Consider the following 23,966-nt stretch of genomic DNA (forward strand, 5'->3'; position numbering starts at 1 on the left):
TTCGTTGTCTGTACGACATAGTAAGAGCTCATTATTATTTAAGAACGTGTACCAGAGTTGATAGGGAGTGCAGAGGGATACGTCTTGTTTAATACGCAACTTGTATATAAAATATAAAGTGAGTTATGCCCCTTCCAAATAACCCGGCTCTACCATTCAGTTTCACTAATTTCTGATTTTTTTGTTATCTTTTGAGTTATGGTAATATATATAAATAAAAAAAAGTATATAAAGTTTACCAGTCATTCACTTTTACGTTTTGTGTATATTTCATAATAATATACATGATATATTTACATGTAATATTTCTCACAAACTTTAATTGTTTTCGGCAAAATAATCTGAAGCACGACTGTAACTTGCATCCTCTTGATGCATCAAGTGCACCCATTATAAAAATGTTCCGGATCCACCAATAAACCCGTAGAGAGTATTATTCAAGTAATTTAAAATTAGCGAAAATTTATTTGAAGACTTTTGTTTTCAATTAAAAGGTGGCCCCCCCATGATGAAACTAAAATGTACTGGTATTCGGTAAAATATTGATAGTTGTTCTTTAAGTATATAACAGTTTTGCTCTTTGTTTTTCTTTCTCTAAAAACATAATGAATGGGTAACTAATCTGTTTAACGTTGGCATCAGACTTGGGGTCAATTACATTGGAATGTAATTAATTAAATTACACATTACATTGCAAAAATGGTCAATTACACTAATTACACATTACACAGTTTTTGAAATGTAATTAATTCAATTACAATTACTTTACTAAAGTAATTAATTAAATTACACATTACATTTCATCATAATATTTGTTAACATAGTTTAAGCGTTGCATTTGATAATCATGAGTAACTTTAATGTTTTGTCATTTAGTCTGCATCTCTCTGGTCTGTACACTTAGACAGCCATTCTCAAAAATAATTCTATAGGAGGTATTGAGGCATATATCGCTTGATTAGAACATGGAGGTATTATACCTCCATAACCAGTAGATGTGTTGATAGAAGAGGAAATTAGTTCCTATTAACTTGCCAATACATAAAGGGGTATTTTAACATCTCAGAAATGAAGTTATTTAAATAAAACATAGCATGAATAAAGAAATTATAAATAAATTTTAAAAAAAATCACTTAATAATTATTTAAAGGTATGCTTGTCACAACATTGAAAATATTTTTTATTACAAACAATGAATATAATGTCTATATCTTAGCAAATATTTTGCTCATTAGATAAAATACATGTAATAGTGGCATTGCCCCTGGACATTTTAATCTGATTAATTGCTGTTTGTTGTTACAGCTGTTAATTTTTATTTCTATAATCGTTTTGTGTATAATAATTTGAAAAAATGATTGTGTGCAGTAAATTTAAATTCTAAATGAACTTTCATCAAGATTTTTCACACATTTTTTTGTTTTTGTTTAACATGGTGATTTATTACTTTTCAATCTATTTAGTTAAAGATCTTTCTGAAAAACATATGTATTTTTTTCAAATCATAAGACTATTCAGAAAAAAATTATGTTGGTCAAATAAGTAATATAAAAACGTTAGAATAAAAATGAAACATATCTCAAGTGCCGTGTGCGGGAAACCTCATGTTGAAAGAATTATGCAAAGTGTGTCTTCGAGCTTCTCATCAAAAAGTTTTATGTCAATAAAAATACATTTTTTTCTCCAGTGCCTTTTACTATCTATATCCGTTTTTGTCTTTAAACAGACGATGAAATCAAGCATTCACCAATCTTAAAAGAAATCAATGTATTGACTAAACATCGGATGACTACAATGCTCATGAATATTAATAAGTAACGTTGCGTCTCCATAGTGATGACGCTGTCCGCTTCATTTCTTTGGTCGTCAATCGCTCTTGTATTTTAATCTTTTTATTGATAAACTATGCAGAATTAGATAAATAATGATAATTTATTGAAAATAAAAATAAAATGTCACATTATTTTACAAGCCATAACTTGTATTGTATGAAAATCCTACTTGTCGATCTCGCATTGGAGGCGTGGCTTGTTTTCCTTATTTGGAAAACCGATTCAACAGGAAGCTTGAAACCCACATGTTTTGAACGGACGGAATGTTTTTGTTGCAAGAGGCGAATAATGGCCCATGTACCCAAGGATTTCAGCTTACAAGCCGAATAGTACGCCATAACTTGACTATGAGTAAGTATTCTGTCGTCTTTTTGCTGTTTTCTGTAGCCGACTATCTTCATTTTGACAAAAATCTACTCTTGAGGTTGAAATTCTTCCCCTTTTTTTCATCTGTTTTAGAAATTATCCCTGAACCATGTGAACCAAGGAATTGCATAGTGTACTATGCCTGAACTGTCTTAATTGCAAGTCCTTTCATGGTCCACAGTGTTTATGTGCCATCTATGTGAAGTTTTAGAATACCCATGAGCTGTCCAGGAAGTTTGTTATGCTATATATATATAGTTTCACTTGTTGATGTAAAAAAACTTAAGGTCTAGTCTATTCCATGGTTGGCCAGCTGACAGTCAATCTGTTTGAATTCATGAATCATGGATATAATTTGTTTTGAGAGCGAGTGATATAAGACAGGAGATTGGCAATTATAATAACAAGCTGCTGGTCTAAAAAAATTTAATCTGTAGAAGAAGACACTAGACTAAATTTTCAACAAAGACCCCACCTCAATATTATTAATAGGAACTGTAGTGAGCACCTTTAATATCACAGAGTTTATAACTTTGCAGACAGTGTGTAGGCAAGACACTGCCAGATGTTCTAAAGTTAGCTATGTCATGTATGTGCATGATCATACATGCACAAACTACACTATCCTCAATTACAAAGCTGCATCATGAATGCAAGGTCAGTTTTTTTACGTTCTAAAACAACAAAAATTCTAGATTTTTATTCACATGAAGACTTGAAAGACTTAATTGTAACTGTATAGTATACTGATTGATGTTTTATTCTTAGGCTGCCGCAGGCAAGATTCTTATTTTCTAAAGAAAATTTTGCATAGAACGTATACTAATTTGTCTGTAGTGTACAAGCAAATGTAGTACTTACTGAATAGAAATTCTGACAGACCTAAATGAAGTTTTAAAAAACCTGGGCTATTTGTCCTGTACCTAAGTGTAAATTTTATATATACAATATACACCCTTATTTTATTCTGTATGCTTCACGTTTAAGTTCTTTAATATGTATATGAATAAAAGGAGATGTAGGGCATACTCGTAGCCAGGGGGGTTCGGATGACCCCCCCCCCCCCCCCTTGAAAACAAATAAGCACTGTTAAAGTCAATGTTCTATTCGAATTGCGACTGTTGAAGTCGAGTTTGTGAGTCCAACGAGTCCAACGAGTCCAACGAACACCCCCTCCCCCCCCTTTTGGAAAACAAGAAATATCCAACTTAAAACTAAAATGAGAAATATTCGATTTAAAACGAGAGTTCATATATATATATATTCAATTTAAAACGAGAGTTCATCTAAAAGTGACTTCAGGAACTTTTGCAATAATTCGCAAAGTGCTTTAGATGAACTCTCGTTTTAAATTGAATATATATATATGAACTCTCGTTTTAAATCGAATATTTCTCATTTTAGTTTTAAGTTGAATATTTCTTGTTTTAAATGTTTCTTTATTCTTAAATATAATGTTTCTTTATTTCAAATACCCAAAGAGATTAATTATAGATTTACTATTTTACAACTTAATCCGATGGCTGTCAAAAGTGCGAAACTTACACTCAACTTCAAAAGAAGCAATTATCGCTATTTTGCTAAGTTAAGCCGGAGGACAATAATCCTATTATTATTAAATAACATTGGACAATTATATTTACAAAATGTATATTTTATGAGAACCTTTTATAATGTTTTAATACCCTTTTCTTTGACTTAATTTATGTTTTGTAAACTGTTGCTGGGGCAGTCTTCCCCTAGCTTTCGAACTGTAAACTTGTGTTAATAAATTTGTATATATTTTTATACGGTCTTGCGTTTAAAGCAGCCATAGTAGTGTCGATTATAGACCTACAGACTTTAATGTAACCCGACCCGAAGTTCACGGACTGATGCCGGAATTCACGGGGTTATATTTATACCTTTAAAATTCAATGAAAATCGTGAATTGCTACACCCGAAAAAATAACCCGCTATACGGTATATTAATATAACCAATGCAATTTCAAGAGTATATTTGTTTTAATAAAATTGAGAATGGAAATGGGGAATATGTCAAAGAGACAACCACCCAACCAAAGAGCAAACAACATTCAATCATAAAAATCATGCATATCAGTCATGATAATATTACGCATAATAGCGTTTGCAGGTACCTAGATACATGGGTCGTCTTATTGGCTATAATGCATGCAAATGCATTACAAGAATTGTATGCATGCTCCTTATTAACATAATATTACGGACGTACTTATACAGGCATTTTGTTATTGAAAACTATCACCAGTTGTGTTTATACCTTTTAGTTTATAACATACATAGACAATTTATACTGTCATCTCATGACTGTACATAGTTCAACTAGAGTCTCTCAAGGTTAAAATCATTATTAATAGTATTAAATACTAGTATTAGATATTATGATAACAAAAAAATGCAAAATTTCCGTAAAATTACAAAACTCAGGGGCAGCGACCTAACAACGAGTTGTCATATTCGTCTGAAAATGTCAGTGCAGATAAATCTAAATCCAAAAAACAGTTTCGCCACCTGTCAGATTTGCTCTATATGCATTAGTTTCATAGATATAAGCCAAAAACTGCATTGTTTTCCTATGTTCTATGTTTAGCCATGTCGGCCATGTTGGTTGGCAGGCGTGGTTATCGATCGGAGATATGTTTTAAACTAGATACCCTAGTGATGATTCTGGCCAAGTTTGTTAAAAGTCAATAGATTCAGAGAAGAAGGTTTTCGTTAAAGTTAACAGACGACGACGAAGACGGACGACGGACGCCAAGTGATGAGAAAAGCTTACTTGATCTTTTATGTCAGGTGAGCTAAAAATGTACATATTTATTAGCATATGTTAGTCATATATATATTACACGGAGTCTAATGAACAGCTTGATAATCATTTTAAAGTTTTTTATGATTTTGCTAATTTTCAGGTATAGGCTTCAACAAGTGGATATATGAAACAGCTTTTAGGAATTTATAAGTCAACTGCGATTGTCGATTCTCTTAAACATGTTAAATGGAACTTATTTCCCCTAAAATTGTGTGATGACGATGTTTTAATCGTGCCAATATATATATATAAAAAGAAGATGTGGTATGATTGCAGATGAAACAACTCTCCACAAGAGACCAACATGACACAGAAATTTACAAATATATGTCATCGTATGGTCTTCAACAATGAGCAAAGCCCATACCGCATAGGCCCCGAAATGACAATGTAAAACAATTCAAACGAGAAAACTAACGGCCTTATCTATAAAAAAAAATGAACGAAAAACAAATAGGTAACATATAAACAAACGACAACCACGGCATTCCAGGCTCCTGACAGGCACATACATACATACTGTGGCGGGATTAAACATGTTAGCGAAATTCCAAACCTCCCTCTAACCCGGGACAGTGGTACAAATGCATAACAGTACAATATAAGAACGAACTATACAAATCAGTTGAAAATGGCTTAACTCATAAAATGGCCAAAAATACAAGTGGATGTGGTCGGGTACTTGTGTAAATTTTATATATCTTTTAATGTACGAACGCAGTTTGCAATTATGTTTTTCCGTATTTCAAGCATTTGCATAGTTATATATAATGTCATAATCTATGTTAAAGTGTCGGACTAACGGGGTGTCGGACTAATGGGGTGTCAGACTATTGGGGTGTCGGACCAATGGGGTGTCGGACTAACGGGGTGTCGGAATATCGGGGCGACCCCGAATAAACCAAGGATTTGTATAGTGCTACTATACAAATCCTTGGAAAGCTTAGAATTTTTTACTTAAAACGAGGAAAACTACATCATATTTGAAACAACTTTTCTAAAAGAGGGGTCCGCACTTTCTGAATAATAACAGAATAATATAAAAGTAAATGATATGTGTGGTTGATTAAAGTCCAGAAATATTACAAAATTTGTAGACATGTTTTGACCATTTAATACCAGATAGCTATATAGTTCTTTCGGAAAATATGAGGCGTTTTGTACTAAAAAGTGGTTTTTTTTTACAAAAAATATATAATAACTTAAATGACCCCTCATAAAAGGGATATTCTATAACATTGTGGGGTGGTTCCCAACCTGATTATGACTGGGATGGAGATTTGTCTCATTGGCACACATACATATACCACATCTAATTATTCAATTATTTCTTGGTGTACAGGGGAAAAACACTTCATAAATTAAAGAAATGTCAGGGTACAAACTTGTGATAAATCAAGCTTTAATATCATGAATATTGTCAAAATCTAATATTTTTGTTTACAAAAAAAAATTATAATCGTTCGCCTTTATTTTTATACGACCCCAAAAAAATTTTGGGATCGTATAATGGTATGATGTCGTTGGCCGAAGACACATTGGTTTCCGGATAATAACTTTAGTTTAAGTGAATAGATCGTCATGAAATTTTTTCAGAAGGTTCATTACCACAAAAGGAAGGTTGGGATTGATTTTGGGGATGATGGTCCCAAACGATTAGGACTTAGGGGCCCAAAAGAAGCATTTTTCTAGTTTCAGGATAATAACTTGTGTAGAAGTATTTCAATTGCACTGAAATCATACTGCAATGTTTAAAACCACAAGTAGAAGGTTTGGATTCATTTTAGGGGTTATGAGGCCAAAGTTTAGGAATAAAGGGCCAAAAAGGGGTAAAAACAAGCATTTTTCTAGTTTCAAGACAATAACTTATGTGTAATTGTATGGATCTCTCTGAAATTGTACCACAATGTACCATATAACAAAGGGGAGGCTGGGATTAAGTTTTAGGTTAAGGGAGCTACCATTTGATTTTTATGGGGGGGCTAGGATGAAAAATTTTGTCCTGCATTTTTTTTTAGTTGTAATCTCTGTCCTGCCTTTTTATTTTTCACTCTATTCGGTCCTGCCTTTTTTTTATTAGTTTATCCTGACTTTTTTTACCTAAATTGTCATCCTGCCTTTTTTTTTTGCAAAGTGTCTCATCCTGCCTTTTTTTTTCACTCAAAACTCCTGTCCTGCCTATTTTTTTCAAATTTCATCCTAGCCCCCCCATAAAAATCAAATGGTAGCTCCCTAATAGTCCAAAATATGTAGGAATTAGGGGCCAAAAAGAAGCATGTTTCTAGTTTCCAAACAATCATGACAATAACTTGTGTTTAAGTGTATGGTTCTCTCTGAAATTGTACTACAAGGTTCAATACTGCAATGGAAAGCATAGGATTGAGTTTACGGGTTATTGCTCCAGGGGGGTTTCAAAAAGATGAGGGGGGGGGGGGGTTTGTTTACAATTTTTTGAAGGGCTTCCTTTTTTTCAAAATTTTTCAAAATTTTTGAAAAGTTTCAAGAAGAAATCTTTGACCACATTAATTTTGTGACAAAAACCTATATTATGTCAAAAATTCGATCACAATCCAATTTCAGACAGAATCAACTTCAAGCTTGAATATTGTGACCAAAATTGCCCTATCTGTTCAGGGTTCAACCACTGGGGTCGTATAAAGCTGCGCCCTGCAGAGCACCTGGTTCATGCTTCATCTAAAAAAATTGAAAATTGAATATTTTTTAATCGCTCGCCCCAATTTTTGGAGTCCAAAAATCCGTAAAACAAGAAACTAAATCATGAATTGGTGTGGCCTAAAAAGGAAAATTAATATTATAATTATTCTGGGCCCACCTTTTCTGGAGGAAATTTATTTGTTGACCCTTCTTAGGTAGTCAGTGCAGTGGGCCCCAACTTATGAAAATTTGATGATCCACCACTGAAATAGCATCACATTCAAGAAATACATGTATAGCATCACATGAAAACACTGAAAGACCCTGCGGAATGTAAACACTGGGTTAGTGTTACTGTTTAATGCTAATTTGGTATAGGCTTGGTATTAGAACATTCACTGTTCTGAAATGTACCTGTATAATCATTTTAAAAAATAAGACATAAAATAGAGTTGTCGTTTCGGAATCTTATGCATTCTGGCTTATATTTTCAAAAGCGTTCACCAAAAAGTTGTGATTGGCTTAACACGTACTAAATATTTGAATTCCATCCAATGATGTGGCGTCATTTTGGTGTACGAACAATGAGATTACCATTTACCCATGGTCCTATATATAGATTATGGAAAAGGCGAATTACCTACCTGAACCTTTTTGTTTCAAATTGGAGGCTGGAAACAAGCATATAATTTAAATTCGTTTTGGTTTGAATTAAATGAAATTAACTAATATAAAAAAGAAGATATGGTATAAATGCAAATGAGACAACTCTCCACAAGAGAACAAAATGACACACAAATTAACAACTATAGGTCACGGTACGGGACTTCAACAATGAGCAAAGACCATGCCGCATAGTCAGCTAAAAAAGACACCGAAATTACAATGTAAAACAATTCAACATGTTCAAACGAAACAGGCACAAATATTTACATACATACATAATGTAGCAGAGTTATTTTAATTTTGCAAAAACTTGTTATTTTGATAGTTAGTGACTATTTTACAAAAATGTTAGGTGTTAAGTTTTTAACACATCTCTTTTCACAGAATTTTTGCATGTAAGTTTGGATTACAATATAATACCTTCATGTTTATATATGAAAAATATTTTTATCAGGAATACCGTTATACTGCTTACTAGATGTTTTTTTTTGTGTACACAATTGTCAAACTTTTTTTATTACAGGTTCAAGATGACAATGATGAGAACAAAAGTGTAAAAGATAAGCCTCACATGAAAATTGCAATACGTGACTGCAGGATGTATGAACCGAAAACATGGACAACATGTGTTCAGGGCAACATAACTTTTTGAAATGGAGTAAAGATAACTTTCCAACCAGACGTTCCACAGTGTGATCATGGTGATGTCAAACAGCATGTTAAAAATGATTAAAAACAATATAGTAAGACTCAGCTTAAAGGTGAAAGGAGGATCCAGTTTTTGACACCCACTTTTTCTTGCCTGTTTTTTCTGGACAGAAAGAAAACCCTCCATTTAAATAGAATGCAGAAAGTGACTGTTAAATTGTAAAATTAACGGAACCTACAGATGGAAACATGTGTAAAGAAAAAACCTCATGTAATCTATAAAGTAATTCAACATCTTGTAGCAGCCTCGTAGAGATCGTTCCACAGCAGTTAAGGTTGACCAAAGGTGAACAGAACAGTTCTAGTTTTCAACATGAACACAGACACGTCACACAGAGATTAATCTAAACAAGTACAATTTGATTAAAAAGAATTTGTGCTCATATACATGTACGTTGTACAATTTTGTACCTGTATAGTGGAAAATTGCATGTGCAATTTATTACGAACAGAAGACCAACATAAAAGGGCTAAATGTTATTCTCTTATGGTTGGGGCCTGTTATCTAACTCCCATGTGAAAAGATATTTTTGTATCACACCGTACAGAGTGTGATATGAAAAAGTGATATCAAAATTACGTTAATTTGATTGGCTTATCTCGTAAATTTCCAATATTTTCATTGGCCATTGATCAGGTCATTATTCACTGGAAAAGGTCATGACGGGACTACTTTTTTTCTTGACAACTGATTGTTTACTTCCTGTTTTTGTAATTTTGTCTGCTTTATCTAATATAAATCTTATCATGGACGAAGAAATAAAGAAAGGAACCCGTGTACGGTTATGTAACGGACCAAAGGGCATTATAACTGGCTCAACTTTCAATTTCAATTTCCCTCTGTATGCGACAGTAAAACTACCGATGGACGTCCGCAAAGCTTCAAATACAATACAGTTATTTGTATTCTAATGCAAAACAAGTTCATAATTAAATTTCAATCATAATTTCAGTGTAAAATCTTCATTAAAGAAAATTCCGCGAAAAGATGTTATCTTCTTTGGTCCCTACACTACGTGATGTCATAGGTATGCTTCCGGTGTCATACATAAACACCAGGCATTTTCTGGCTTCTGTGCCGCTTCAGAATGTAATAAAATTTGATAAAAAGAAGATTTTAAGGCGCAACAAGTGAGTTATTTGTTAACTATTGTAGAAATAACGTGTCAATACACTTGTTACAAATTAGATAACAGGCCCCAACCATAAGAGAAAGATCAGTACGCGTTGCAAAGAAAAACGGCCGTAGCAAAACAACTCGCAACAAATAGGCCACGCACATACAACTTTTTGCCATAAGAGAAATAGGTTTAACAACTTGTGAGAATTAGATATCGCTTGATATCATCTCTCGTTATTTAATTTCAATAATAATAGGCTCGTTTATTATTATTGAAATTAAATAACTCGAGTTGATATCAATCGATATCTAATTCTCACTCGTTATGAAACCTTTAATAGATATCTGTAAATTTACATAATGTTCATAAGAACAGCAGTATCAACATTTGAACAGTAACATCATCTATTAATTTTTTGTCAAGCGTGTGTATCAAAACATTAATTTGATTAAATATTTCTATTTATGCACTGTACTTACATTACAATTTCATGAGTAATAAGGCCAGTTTGATTTCAGATTTTTATGAAAGTTCTTGGATGTTTCATCATGTTCATCACAACTATTTATAGGTTACTGTACAGCTTTCAACAATGAGTAAAACTCTTTATCATTTGCATTTATACATACAATTACATTTGTACATGAATTATGCTACCTTTTTAATACACAAATTAACAAATATTGACAGACAGCAACCAAAAAAGAACAACATAAGCTTTAGCTTAAGCATGTTGAGAGACTGGCACATAAAATGTGACATAGTAAATATAAAAAAGAAGATGTGGTATGATTGCCAATGAAACAATAGTCATGTGATCGTAAATATGTTTTTGAGAGTTTTTCTGTGACATTAACATATATCAGATTAAGAAAGGGCATTAAATATCATGTACATGTATGGGTACATACAAAATTAAGAAAATGTGGTTTCATTGCTAATGAGACAACTCTCCCAAATAAGGGCAAGCAACTAAATGACGTAAAAGTAAAAAAATAAAGGTCAGTGTTAGGCGTACAACTACGAGCAAATTTCATACAACATAGTCATTTAGCTGAAATGCTTGTCTTGAAAATTGTACTGCCTTTAACAATTGAGGGTGTTAAAGTATAAAATTCAATAAAAAGAAACCAGAAAAAAAATTCAACCTTGAAAAATCCTTAGAAAATTATGTAAATAATGACAAATGAAACACATGAAACATGCAGTGGGGAATACAGGTTCAAAGTTTGAGATGCAGGTTGTTCTTTTGTACTTTTAATTCTAATGTTACGGAAAGTTTCATGTACATTCACCATGTTCACAAGCTAAATTTAGGATTTTTATATTCTTGCAATATACATGATATACATTGTCATGATTGTATTTAAAAGAATCTACTATAAGGTAAAGAGTGTCGGTCAACATGAATGACATGTAGATATCAATCAATACCAGCAATTGACGAAGTTCAAACTCGGTCATGTCTGTAGACAATGCAGAAAAAATAAAAAAATAAATCAATAGCTCAATCAAACTTGATTGGTGTAAAACATGCACAAGGACTCATAAAGAAATATTTAAAGAAGTCAAACATATATAAAAGCAACAATTTGGTACTAAACATGAATCCCAGTAAAAGTTGAACTTGAAGTATGTTCCATTAGACTGTATTTGGACAGAAAACATACTTTCAGTCGTGTTAAATATACAGATACATTGTACATGCAATCATAAAATATTGCCATTTCCATTATCAAAATAAGACACAGATGAGACTTCTATCAATCGCTTCGCTTATATATTTTTCTTCAATAAAGTTCCATAACACATTTTTCTTATTATAAACCACTCAAACTATACATGTACAGTACTGAAAATTCAGAAATAATTGAATGCGAATAATGTGACTAGGTAAATATCGCAATAAAAAACTGAAATGAAACATGCACATTTATGAGGAATTATTATAAATCTCAATAAATAAACATTTTTTAGTAAAATTGAGAATGGAATTTGGGGAATGTATGATAGAGTTAAAATGACTTTCAGATGTGTTTAGGTTTTTAATGCTAATGTTTGAGACTCAAAGAGTTTATCATTAATTATGTTTTATATTATATATTCTACCTGGACAATAAGTTAATATATATCTAATTGATAATGGACATTTTATAATCAAAGTGACAATAATGCCTCAGGGCTTAATCCTTTAAATTTATCCTTCTTAAATTAGAGACATTGCTAAAAGAGTTGTTTTAATTATTTATCTTTCTTTATCTGGATAATAACTAGTTTATATTTGTCAACACATTATGTAATAATTGATCTTAGCTTATTGTTTAATTCTCATATATAGATATTGTACTATTTTGTGAAAGAGATAAGTTTGGAAGTCACAGCATTAGTGACAAGTTCCAGTCTTGGAAATAAATCATATACTAAGTTGAATTAATCTTCTGTGTACTACTGCTAGTTTATGGTGCTTGGTTATTTAGGTTTAACATTTAGTTGTGACCGAATCCTCATATCAGTCTCCTAGTTTTAGACTGTGGATTTCTTGGTTACAAATGTGCATGTCAATGAGGCAACCCAACCAAAGAGCAGATAACAGCTAAGGCATACATTCTTGAATAAATGCAATAATAAATAATCATATACTGGAAATAGTATAATAGATGCATGCAACACTTTCAGTATTTACAGTTTTTTTTTTAAATTGCTGGGTATCCTGATTTTACATGTTTTATAAACTGATTTTATTAAAATAATGAATAATTTTTCAAAAATATAAAGTTGAAAATCAACATATATATATATGAGAAATCTAATTTGGTTAGTGTTGGTTATATAATTTCTAAGTTTATCCAGATTTTTTAAAGAGGGGCGTGGGTCAACAGGAAACATGTAAGCAATACATGGTCACACAAAGACTTTATTGCAATTTGTCTGTTTTTATATCAAATAAGGAGATGTAGTATGATTGCCATTGAGACAACTATCCACCAATTGCAAGTTCTAATGAAATAGCTTTATAATTAAGTAATTACACTATAGGCAAATACCTCCTTTGACAATGAGAAAATTCATACTGAATAGTGGGCTAAATATGGCTTGGACATAAAAAAAAAATCAATTTAGAAACTTGACAGCCTAATGTATAAAAAACATACATGTCTACAGACATGAACCAAATTAAAGCAAGCCACTGTCCCTTTAAAACTGTAAAACACCAACACAAAATATTTTGTTTGGTCACAAAATGAAATGTGATGTTTGATATATACACAAAATACATGATAGATGAAATGTAATTGTATGCGAGTACTGACTGGGACATCAATTTTGGAAATGAATATCCTTGCCTAGTAAGAATTGGAAAAACACAAAATGGAGGGGAAAAGTGAAAATAATTTTTCACACAGCAACAGCAACAGTGAGCAACCCCCACCAAAAAAATATGTCTGTGTAGCAACAGATGATAGAAAACTTTGAAGTTGCCTCAACCTGAATAGAAATTATCTTCCATTTAAAATTAAGTTGGTTCTCTATACTTTTCATGACTTCTGATTGAATTTGTATTACTGATTTTCAAACATATTTTGCAACTGAATATGTCAGAACTGCTAGTTTTCTTTTACAAATGTATATAATATTTAATGCATACTATTAGCATAAATTTACCAATCCACATTTAATAGAAAGGATTTAAATATGTTGAGATCAAGGATTTATTTAGCAAAATATCAGTGATTTATATAGCAAGATCTAGCTATACCCAAAATAAACAGTCTGACATAGTCATTAATCACCTGGGGCTGGAGGAAAATAAATGGTTGACTAACAGGACCAAGGACAACTCATAACATACATTGGCGGATCAGGGGAGGGGGGTTGGAACCCCCCCCCCCCCCAACACTTTGTTTGGATGATCAATGCATTTGAATGGGAGCATATGGTTGGAATCCCCCCTTTTACTCTGGGTTGGGACCCCCCTTTTTTAAATGGCTGGATCCGCCCCTGACATATATATCTAGAACTCAGACAACCAATATATACACTATAAGACTACTTTTCAAAGTTTAAGGGACCACATTTGCATAGAGATTGGTATAACAAAATATGTATGAAGGTGGAACTGCACATATTTTGTCAGTCTCTTTTTCTGGGAAAATTCGATTTTCTACATACAGTTGAAACCTGAAGAAGTACGACAAACACGCACAACTTGTTTTACTATCGTCGGTTATTACAAAGGTCAAATGATTTCAACGGATATTGTCAATAAGATCAATTTATGTTGAGGTTTAATATGGGGACGAAGTCCCCAATAACAGTAGAAAATTCAATAAAAAAACAAAATCGGGAAAATGTCCCGAATGTTTCATTGTACATGTACTAATGAACTGAAAATCGTTCAATTTTTTTTATGTCGTGTTTTGAAATCCCGGACCTGCGCAGAAATGTACAATGTACTTCCTTTTTCAGGTCTTGTTTGTATGAAACTTTGAGTAAAATATATATTTATCAGTCTAGTATAAAATAGGAAGGAACGCGCAATACCAATTTCATTTTTAATAATTCCTTGATATGAAAAAACGTTACCTGATGATAGCGTTTCTTTGTTTACATTGCATATGACGTCATAATTTAAATAACGTCACAACTAAAATCCCTAGCAACAGAACCAAAATCGAAAACCCCCTACAGAAAAAAAGTTGAGGGCCAGTTGATGGCCATGTGGCGGACAGTTGAGGGCTAGCTGTTTTAAGCAAAATAGTTGAGGTGCTAGGTGTTGAGCATCTTATCTCAACTCAAACCTGGCCAAGCACTGTATGTTGGATAGATGTCGCTCAACTGGCCCTCAACTGAATCTGGCCATTAAGTTGAGGAAAAGTTGAGCAATTGATCTTTGGTTTTCATATAGTTGAGCAAAAGTTGAGCTTTCAGACTTTGAAATTTTTGTAGTTGAGCAAAAGTTGAGCATTCAGACTTTGAAATTTTGTAGTTAAGGAAAAGTTGAGCATTCAGAATTTGAAATTTTTGTAGTTGAGGAAAAGTTGAGCGTTCAGACTTTGATTTTTTTTTTTACAGTTGAGCAAAAGTTGAACAATTAGAAATATGACCTGGTGATATAAATGTTATGTGCCATCTGTTTTATCTGTCTTTAGTGCAAATGGACAGGAAGTATTATTATAAATGTACACAAAGTTTGAGGCAAAATTAAGGGAAGCTTTCAATTTTATACATTTTTCTGTATCTTAACTTAACTAAATCTTTGACATAAAGATAAAAAACAAACAGTATTTCTTTTATTATAAGATATATTAAATATTCAAGATTTAGGTAATTAACAGTTATTATAAGGGGCAAATCTCAAAGTGATCACACTGTCACAATACCCAAAAGAACCTCAAACATTTAAAATTTGAACTGGGTTTGAGCATGCACATGGCAAGCAAAGATGACTTCTAGCTATCATGAATAAAATATGAATTTTACAATGAATGTAGATAAAAAAAGTTACAAATAACTGTATTGACATTGAAAAGTGCAGTGTATTCTTCTGATGACATGACTCTTGGAATTTAGAAAGATTGATGTTTAACACATATTTCTGGAAACATCTTTTGGTAAGTACATTGGATTAGATTTGATTTCCACCATTTTGAATAAGTGTATAATTATGCTCTTTTAGTTCAAAATAATGATATCTAAAGTGTTTTCTTTATAAACTTTAAAGAGTGAAGAATAAAATGAGACAATATATTTATGCATTAATTTATATATTGTCAAAATGTGTAAGACAGGTTTATTTTATTATTAAGACAATTTGTTTTAGAAAGTATTACTAATAAAATAAGAATATTCTAATATAATGAATTTGGTATAAAACTAGAGATCTATTCTTATTTGCTAGATAACTTCTAAAACGCAAGGATAAAGCATTCATGTAGTATGTTGTGAGTTAAGATCTTTCAGCAGTATTTTGGCTATAAAAATACACAATTTAAATTTATTTTTTCTACAATGTGTGGTCATCAGTTTGCAATTACCACATAATGCTCAAATTTTTAAGACCTAGCCCTCAACTTTTAATGACCTGGTCCTCATCCATTGGCCACCTAGCCCTCAACTTTTAATGACCGGGTCCTCAACTGTTGGCCAGGTAGCCCTCAACTCTAATTGCTCAACTGTTGGACACCTAGCCCTCAACTATGATATTTTCTCAACGTTGCTAAACTAATTTGCATAAAGTTGAGCATTGATAGTTGAGGGCTACCTAATTTGCATGGCAAAAATCCAGCTAGCCCTCAACTGGCCCTCAATTATTTGCTCAACTGATGGCCAGCTAGCCCTCAACTGGCCCTCAACTGTTAGCTCAACTGGCGGCCAGTTGAGCAATGCAGTTGGCCTAGTGATCATTTTTTCTGTATGGGATGTTACGGTATTTCTGTTTCTTTTTTTTAACAAATATTACAAAAAGTTACAAAAAAATAATTCATACAGACTTCGTCCCCATTTACAGGTAATGCCTGCCTCATATTAATGTAAATACTCCAGAATCGTTAATTGTGACAACAGAGTTGCGGTTCTTTGATGATTGTTCGGGTTGTCAGTGCACTTGAATGACATAGACAATTTATCGAAACCATAGTTACGAAATCTAAATTCACAAAAAGCGGGTTACCAGAGACGATATTTCTCAAAAAAATCAACCGAAATAGAAAGCTATAGTTATTACCTAATAGAAAAGTGCTGCGCGCTTAATGAATATGAAACAGTAGTCAAATTAAAAACGAAACTATGTACAAATTTAACGTCATATGCTGCCGGGTAAACTAAAAATATTATTTTAATTTAATATGTTCACTTCTGGAAAATCGCGCAGCACTTTTAAGCATCGGGAAAGCACAAGGATTCGTTTAAAAAAAACTTTGTAGATTTATATTCAGTGTAGTAACCCGTTTTTTGCCAATTTGATTAAGGCATTTTACCCCTGTGGAAGTCACGTGACCTAGGCGATCATGACCAAAATTTCGGTTTACTGATAGTTGTTGAATTTATATATTCATGTAGTAAGAATAAAATTTATGAATTGTTGTTAAAACAATTGTTTTCTTGAAATATCACATTTTGCCCATATTTATGTTTAAAAGTGCCTTAACCTACCTGGGAAAAAAAATCCCATCTCTATACCCAAAAGTTAGGTTAAGGTACACTTCACAGACACATGTTTTCCGGAGACAAGTTCCTGTGTGGATGATGAATAAATGACCGTGAATTCAACCTCAACGTAACAACTATTATATTGTTAATCAGTATACTCTAGTTTGTTGTTATATATTAAATTAAAGTCATATGAAACCTCAAAAAAAAAATGATGCATATGTTTTTTTATAACTATAACATTAATGTATAAGTATAGTTTTCATTCTAAAACATATGTACTGTCATATACTTTTTTCTGAAGAAATTTCTTTAACTTGTCCACATTTAGAAGAAGATTACTTTTTTTAATTGCTTGATTCCAGGATGCAATTCACCGACATATTTTCCGTATGCAAGTAACCTTAGCGTGACCTTTCTCGTAAAAAACCATCGATCGCAATACGCATCGATATGTCATTTAAATAAACTATATTCTGATTGTATATGTTGTACACGTGCTCAATATTCATGCTTCTTTGCTGATTGCTTACAATAAGGTGACAATCTGTAAATTACGGTTTCATAATACGACAAATATATGTATAACAGTTATATGTAATTTTTATCTATTTGTATATCATTCATTCTATTCTACTAGTATTCTAATGATAGTGCAGTGGAAGTGCATAGTGGTCATTCTTTTGAAATAATTAGTTTTTCTAATAGATTGGATTTCAGTAGGTAGATTTGAGTAGGCATTCAAATTTTCCCGCAATTTTTGGAAACCTTCTTGAGATATTCTTCCGCAAGGTTAACACAAATTAATGGTATCCTTGATTTAATATGGATAATATATTTGTAAGGACAAAACATTTTCACATCATTTATCTACATGACTGTTCCTTAAAAATGAGCGATAATGAATGTTATTTTGCACTTGATAATTTCCACGTAATTATACGAAATACGTCCGGTTATCAATCAAAAGCTCAAGTAACGTGGGTACAATGTCTCCGACAGTTTAATTTTCAATTTAAAAATCCGATCTCGGCAAGACAAAATCAGAAAATCCACGAGCTACTATGCGAGAATCTGTATCTCTAATGATTAAAAAATAATTAAGTAAGTCCAATCTACCTATAGAATCACATGAGTGAACAGATGATCACATGATGCAAATCAGAACGAGGTTGATCCTTTGTAATGCAAAGTTAGACTATTTATTTAGGAGACAAAAAATTAAAATTTCGTATATGTTAGTGTTTGGATAGTCAGGAATTGTTCGTAGTTTGAAAGTTTTACTATAGTGATGTTATTCATAATTTTCATTTGACATGAAATTATGTTTGTAAACAATTTTCTTTGTTAATGTGTTTGCGCTGATAGAGAGGGCACGTGTGTTTAGGAAATTCCGAACAATGGCAGAGGAATTTATTATTTTGGATCCAGTGGTGGAAAACTGCAATGTTTTCCAAGACCAGGCAATAGTGGTGAAGGATGATGGTTCTCTTCAGTTGATTCATACTGGCGCTCCATCATCTTCACAGCCTACCCGTTTACATTCTGTTCCGAAGCGAGCAACAGTAACTGTTGATAAAAACAACCAGGTGCTCCGCAGGGCGCAGCTTTATACGACCGCAGAGGTCGAACCCTGAACAGTTGGGGCAAGTATGGACAAAACATTCAAGCGTGATACAGCTCTGAATTTGGATTGTGATCAAATTTTTGACATTACATGGTTTTTTTTTACACAAAACAAATGTCAAGATTTTACAAATCAATTAAAAATTTCTTCTTCAAACTTTTTAAATCTAAAATTAAATAGTTGACACAGCATAGGTTTCTGACACAGAATGAATGTGGTTTAATGAACTTAAAAGTTTTTTTTGCCTTTGAGCAATTCACTATGCTGTTGAATATTAATCCTCTCAAAAAAATGTTTGAAGAAATTTTCTTTTTATTTATGAAATCTGAAATGACAAAAATTAAACCCCCCCTCCTTTTTTCACATCCCCGTTTCCCTTTTTCCAAAACTGATATCAATTCAAATTTCTAATGGAGTTTGCAACAATAACTACTCTTTTAAATACATCATAAAATATTAAAATGTAAAATAAAGTGCTTGTTATCACTGAATGGTAAAGATTGGTTGGTAGTAAAAGTGAATATACATTGTTTATTGTATAAAACAATAAAAAAAACTTCATCAGCAACATTTTATATTGGCAAATTTCCAATGAAGTTATTTACATAAAGTTATTGGCAAATAAAAATAGAAATGACATCATAGTCATGTCTGGCAAATGTCCAACATACATTATCTAAAAACATTTTAGATAAAATAAGGAAAAAAGCTTCATCAGCAACATTTTATATTGGCAAATTTCCAATGAAGTTATTTACATAAAGTTATTGGCAAATGAAAATATAAAATGACATCATAGTCATGTCTGGCAAATTTCCAACATATATTATCAACTACTATTCTATACAAAGAAAGATAACTCCAATTGAAAATTAATTGCTATTGCACAATATTGTGCAATTAGATATTTCTTGCTATTGTGCAATACTGTGCAATTGAAAATTTCTTGCTATTGCACAATACTTGATATGGAATCCTGATTTGGACCAACTTGAAAACTGGGCCCATAATCAAAAATCAAAGTACATATTTAGATAAAGCATATCAAATAAGCCCAAGAATTTAATTTTTGTTAAAATCAAACTTAGTTTAATTTTGGACCCTTTGGACCTTAATGTAGACCAATTTGAAAACTGGACCAAAAATTAAGAATCTACATACACAGTTAGATTTGGCATATCAAAGAACCCATTTATTCAATTTTTGATGAAATCAAACAAAGTTTAATTTTGGACCCCCATTTGGACCAACTTGAAAACTAGGCCAATAATTAAAAATCTAAGTACATTTTTAAATTCAGCATAACAAAGAACCCCAAGGATTCAATTTTTGTTAAAATCAAACTAAGTTTAATTTTGGACCCTTTGGACCTTAATGTAGACCAATTTGAAAACGGGACCAAAAATTAAGAATCTACATACATAGTTAGATTTGGCATATCAAAGAACCCCAATTATTCAATTTTTGATGAAATCACACAAAGTTCAATTTTGGACCCTTTGGGCCCCTTATTCCTAAACTGTTAGGACCAAAACTCCCAAAATCAAACCCAACCTTCCTTTTATGGTCATAAACCTTGTGTTTAAATTTCATAGATTTCTATTTACTTATACTAACGTTATGGTGCGAAAACCAAGAAAAATGCTTATTTGGGTCCCTTTTTGGCCCCTAATTCCTAAACTGTTGGGACCTAAACTCCCAAAATCAATACCAACCTTCCTTTTGTAGTCATTAACATTGTGTTTAAATTTCATTGATTTCTATTTACTTAAACTAAAGTTATTGTGCGAAAACCAAGAATAATGCTAATTTGGGCCCTTTTTTGGCCCCTAATTCCTAAACTGTTGAAACCAAAACTCCCAAAATCAATCCCAACCGTTCTTTTGTGGTCATAAACCTTGTGTCAAAATTTCATAGATTTCTATTAACTTAAACTAAAGTTATAGTGCGAAAACCAAGAAAATGCTTATTTGGGCCCTTTTTGGCCCCTAATTCCTAAAATATTGGGACCAAAAATCCCAAAATCAATACCAATCTTCCTTTTGTGGTCATAAACCTTGTGTTAAAATTTCATAGATTTCCATTCACTTTTACTAAAGTTAGAGTGCGAAAACTAAAAGTATTCGGACGCAGGACGACGACGACGACGACGACGACGCCGACGCCAACGTGATAGCAATATACGACGAAAAATTTTTCAAATTTTGCGGTCGTATAAAAAGGGGGCGGAGCCTAATTATGTACCCTTTACCGCAAGTGTCGAAGTTAATCAACAGAGACCGGATTTGTTAGCTCAATACAATGAGCAATTGATTAACAATCAAAAACTTTATTTTGAACAGCAGTAAGCAATTAATGAGCTTACCAAGTCCGTAATTGAAATTAAAAATGCGGTTCTTCACAAAACAGCTGATTCAATTGGGCCTAGTGCGCCGACGCAGTTGAGAAACAATAGACGGGGCAAATCTCCGAATACTTTTTATGACAGTGTCTCGGAGGAGGAATCGGAACGGGATTATGAGTCTTCCCAGGAAGATGAGGAGGATCATGTGGCGGAGGAACCACCTCAAAAAAGAATAAAAGTTACGACGAGTATGTCCAAAATGGAAAAAATGAAAAAAGTTGAGAACATTTTGTCCAAGAAACCAAGATTAGGATCGCCGGTACACGATGAGATAGCAAAAATTGTTAATCAAGGGGCGGAGTCTGCCGTAGATCATAAAAATAAAGAAGTTCAGGAATTAGTGGATAAATTTGTTCGGCCAGAGAATTGTGAATTTCTAGAGGTTCCTAAAGTGAACAAAGTGCTGTGGAGTTCTAAGGAAACATCTAAACGTCTGAAAGATAATGACAGATCCTTGCAAAGAACCCAGGGGTATCTTGTTAAAGGGATGATACCGGTTGTTCAGCTAATGGAAAAGTCTTTGAAAAGCTCATCGGAAGAATCGGAAGAAACGTTTGAACTATCCCTGGACTCCCTTAATTTGTTGTTGTATGCTCATAGAGATCTGTCTAGTCAAAGAAGGAAGTTGCTAACGCCAGCTTTAGACAAAAAATATTTAGCCCTGAGCCACGAAGATGAGAAAATTTCGCCGAACTATTTATTTGGGGACAGAGAAAATCTGGAACAACGGATGAAAGAAATAGACGATAGTACTAAACTGGGCAATAAAATGAAAGTTAAAAGTACATGGAACAGGGATAAGGCACATGTTCCTGAAGTTAAGGACACTTATTCTCGGAATGATAATTTTAAGTCTGACAATGCCAATGGAAGTTTCAAAGGGAAAAGTGGTTTTAAAAACAATTTTTTAGCCAAAAAGGCCCAGATTCGACGAGAGCAGAAGAAACCCTACAACAAGAATGGAAAGGGGAATCTGGGTCATTAGAAATGGACACAGTTAGTAATAGTAATGTAAGTACATGTACATTATTAATTCTTAATTGTCTGCATAATACTACTGACAACTTTGTTGCGGGGAAAATATCTCAGTATAGTGAGACATGGAAAACAATTACAAGTGATAGAAACCTCTTGAATATTGTTTGTCAAGGTTATCACTTGGAATTTGAATGTGAACCATGTGGTACATGTTCACGGAAAGAAATTAAATTTAATGAAAGTGAACAAATAGTTATCGACAATCTGTTAACAAAATTTTTACACAAAAAGGTTATTGAACCTGTAATTCATCAGTATGGGGAAGTATTATCTAGTATTTTTATTAGGCCTAAAGCTGATGGATCATTTAGATTAATATTAAATTTAAGTAATCTGAATGAGCATTTGGAATATAAACATTTCAAGATGGAAACTTTCAAGTCAGCATTAGAATTAGTAAAAAATAAAAATTTCTTTGCAAAGTTGGATATAAAAGATGCATATTACAGCTTAGGAATAAAAAAGGAAGATAGAAAATTTTTGAGATTTACTTGGAAAGGTCAATTGTATCAGTTTACAGCTATGCCTAATGGTTTATCACCAGCTCCTCGCATTTTCACAAAGTTGTTAAAACCTGTGTTATCTTCTTTAAGGAAAGAAGGATATGTTAATTGTGCGTATATTGATGACATTTTATTGGTAGGGGATACTTATGAGGAATGTCTAAATAATGTTCAAGAAACAATGAAATTGTTTGATAGCCTTGGATTTACTATACATAAAGAAAAATCAGTTGTTGTGCCTGCTCAAAACATTGAATTTTTAGGATTCAGTATAGATTCTGTGAGCATGGTAGTGAAATTAGCACCAAAGAAAGTTGCAAATATTGTGGAATTATGCAGAACTTTGTTAAGGAAGTGTTTTGTTACCATACGTGAATTTGCGCAGTTAATTGGAAAATTGGTTGCTAGTGAACATGGTGTCTTATATGCACCAGTTTTTTACAAAACTTTAGAAATACAAAAGGATGTTGAATTAAAATTGAATAAAGGAAATTTTGATGCTAAAATTATATTATCAAATGAGAGTAAACAATGTATAAACTGGTGGATTGAAAACATTCATAATAGTTATAAACCAATTGTTTTTAAGCCACCAGATAGAAAAATTGAATCTGACAGTAGTATGTTAGGATATGGAGCTCTTGATGTAACAAATAATCTTACATTATCAGGTGTTTGGAGTTTGAGTGAACGTAATAAACATATAAATTTTTTGGAACTGAAAGCAGCTTTTCTTGCATTAAAAGCCTTTTGTTGCAGAACTTGTAATGAACATGTACAATTATTTCTTGATAATACAACTGCTATTAAGTATTTGAATAAAATGGGAGGAAGAAAAGAAGAGTTAAATAATTTAGCTAAAGAGATATGGTTGTGGTGTATACATAGACAAATTTGGCTTAGTGTTTTTCATATCCCAGGGAAGTTAAATATAAAAGCAGATGCGTTAAGCAGACACAAGTCTAATTCAGATATGGAATGGATGATTATTGATAGTATTTTTGAGTGTATAATGAATAAACTTGGTCCATGTGACATTGATTTATTTGCATCAAAACATAACAAT

General features: G+C 32.4%; 1 protein-coding gene and 1 long non-coding RNA gene across 2 annotated transcripts in view; one reads left to right on the plus strand and one right to left on the minus strand.

Annotated features, from left to right (window-relative positions):
- The window catches only part of LOC139493894 (uncharacterized), a 482,493-nt gene that overhangs the window by 401,967 nt on the left and 56,560 nt on the right, over positions 1–23,966 (minus strand). The window lies entirely within an intron of this gene.
- On the plus strand, positions 1,979–9,192 carry LOC139495044 (uncharacterized). The gene is made up of 2 exons (XR_011657243.1): positions 1,979–2,184; positions 8,874–9,192. It is a non-coding gene; the product is annotated as an uncharacterized lncRNA (long non-coding RNA).

This window comes from Mytilus edulis, chromosome 11, assembly GCF_963676685.1.
Source record: "Mytilus edulis chromosome 11, xbMytEdul2.2, whole genome shotgun sequence".
Taxonomy (NCBI): domain Eukaryota; kingdom Metazoa; phylum Mollusca; class Bivalvia; order Mytilida; family Mytilidae; genus Mytilus; species Mytilus edulis.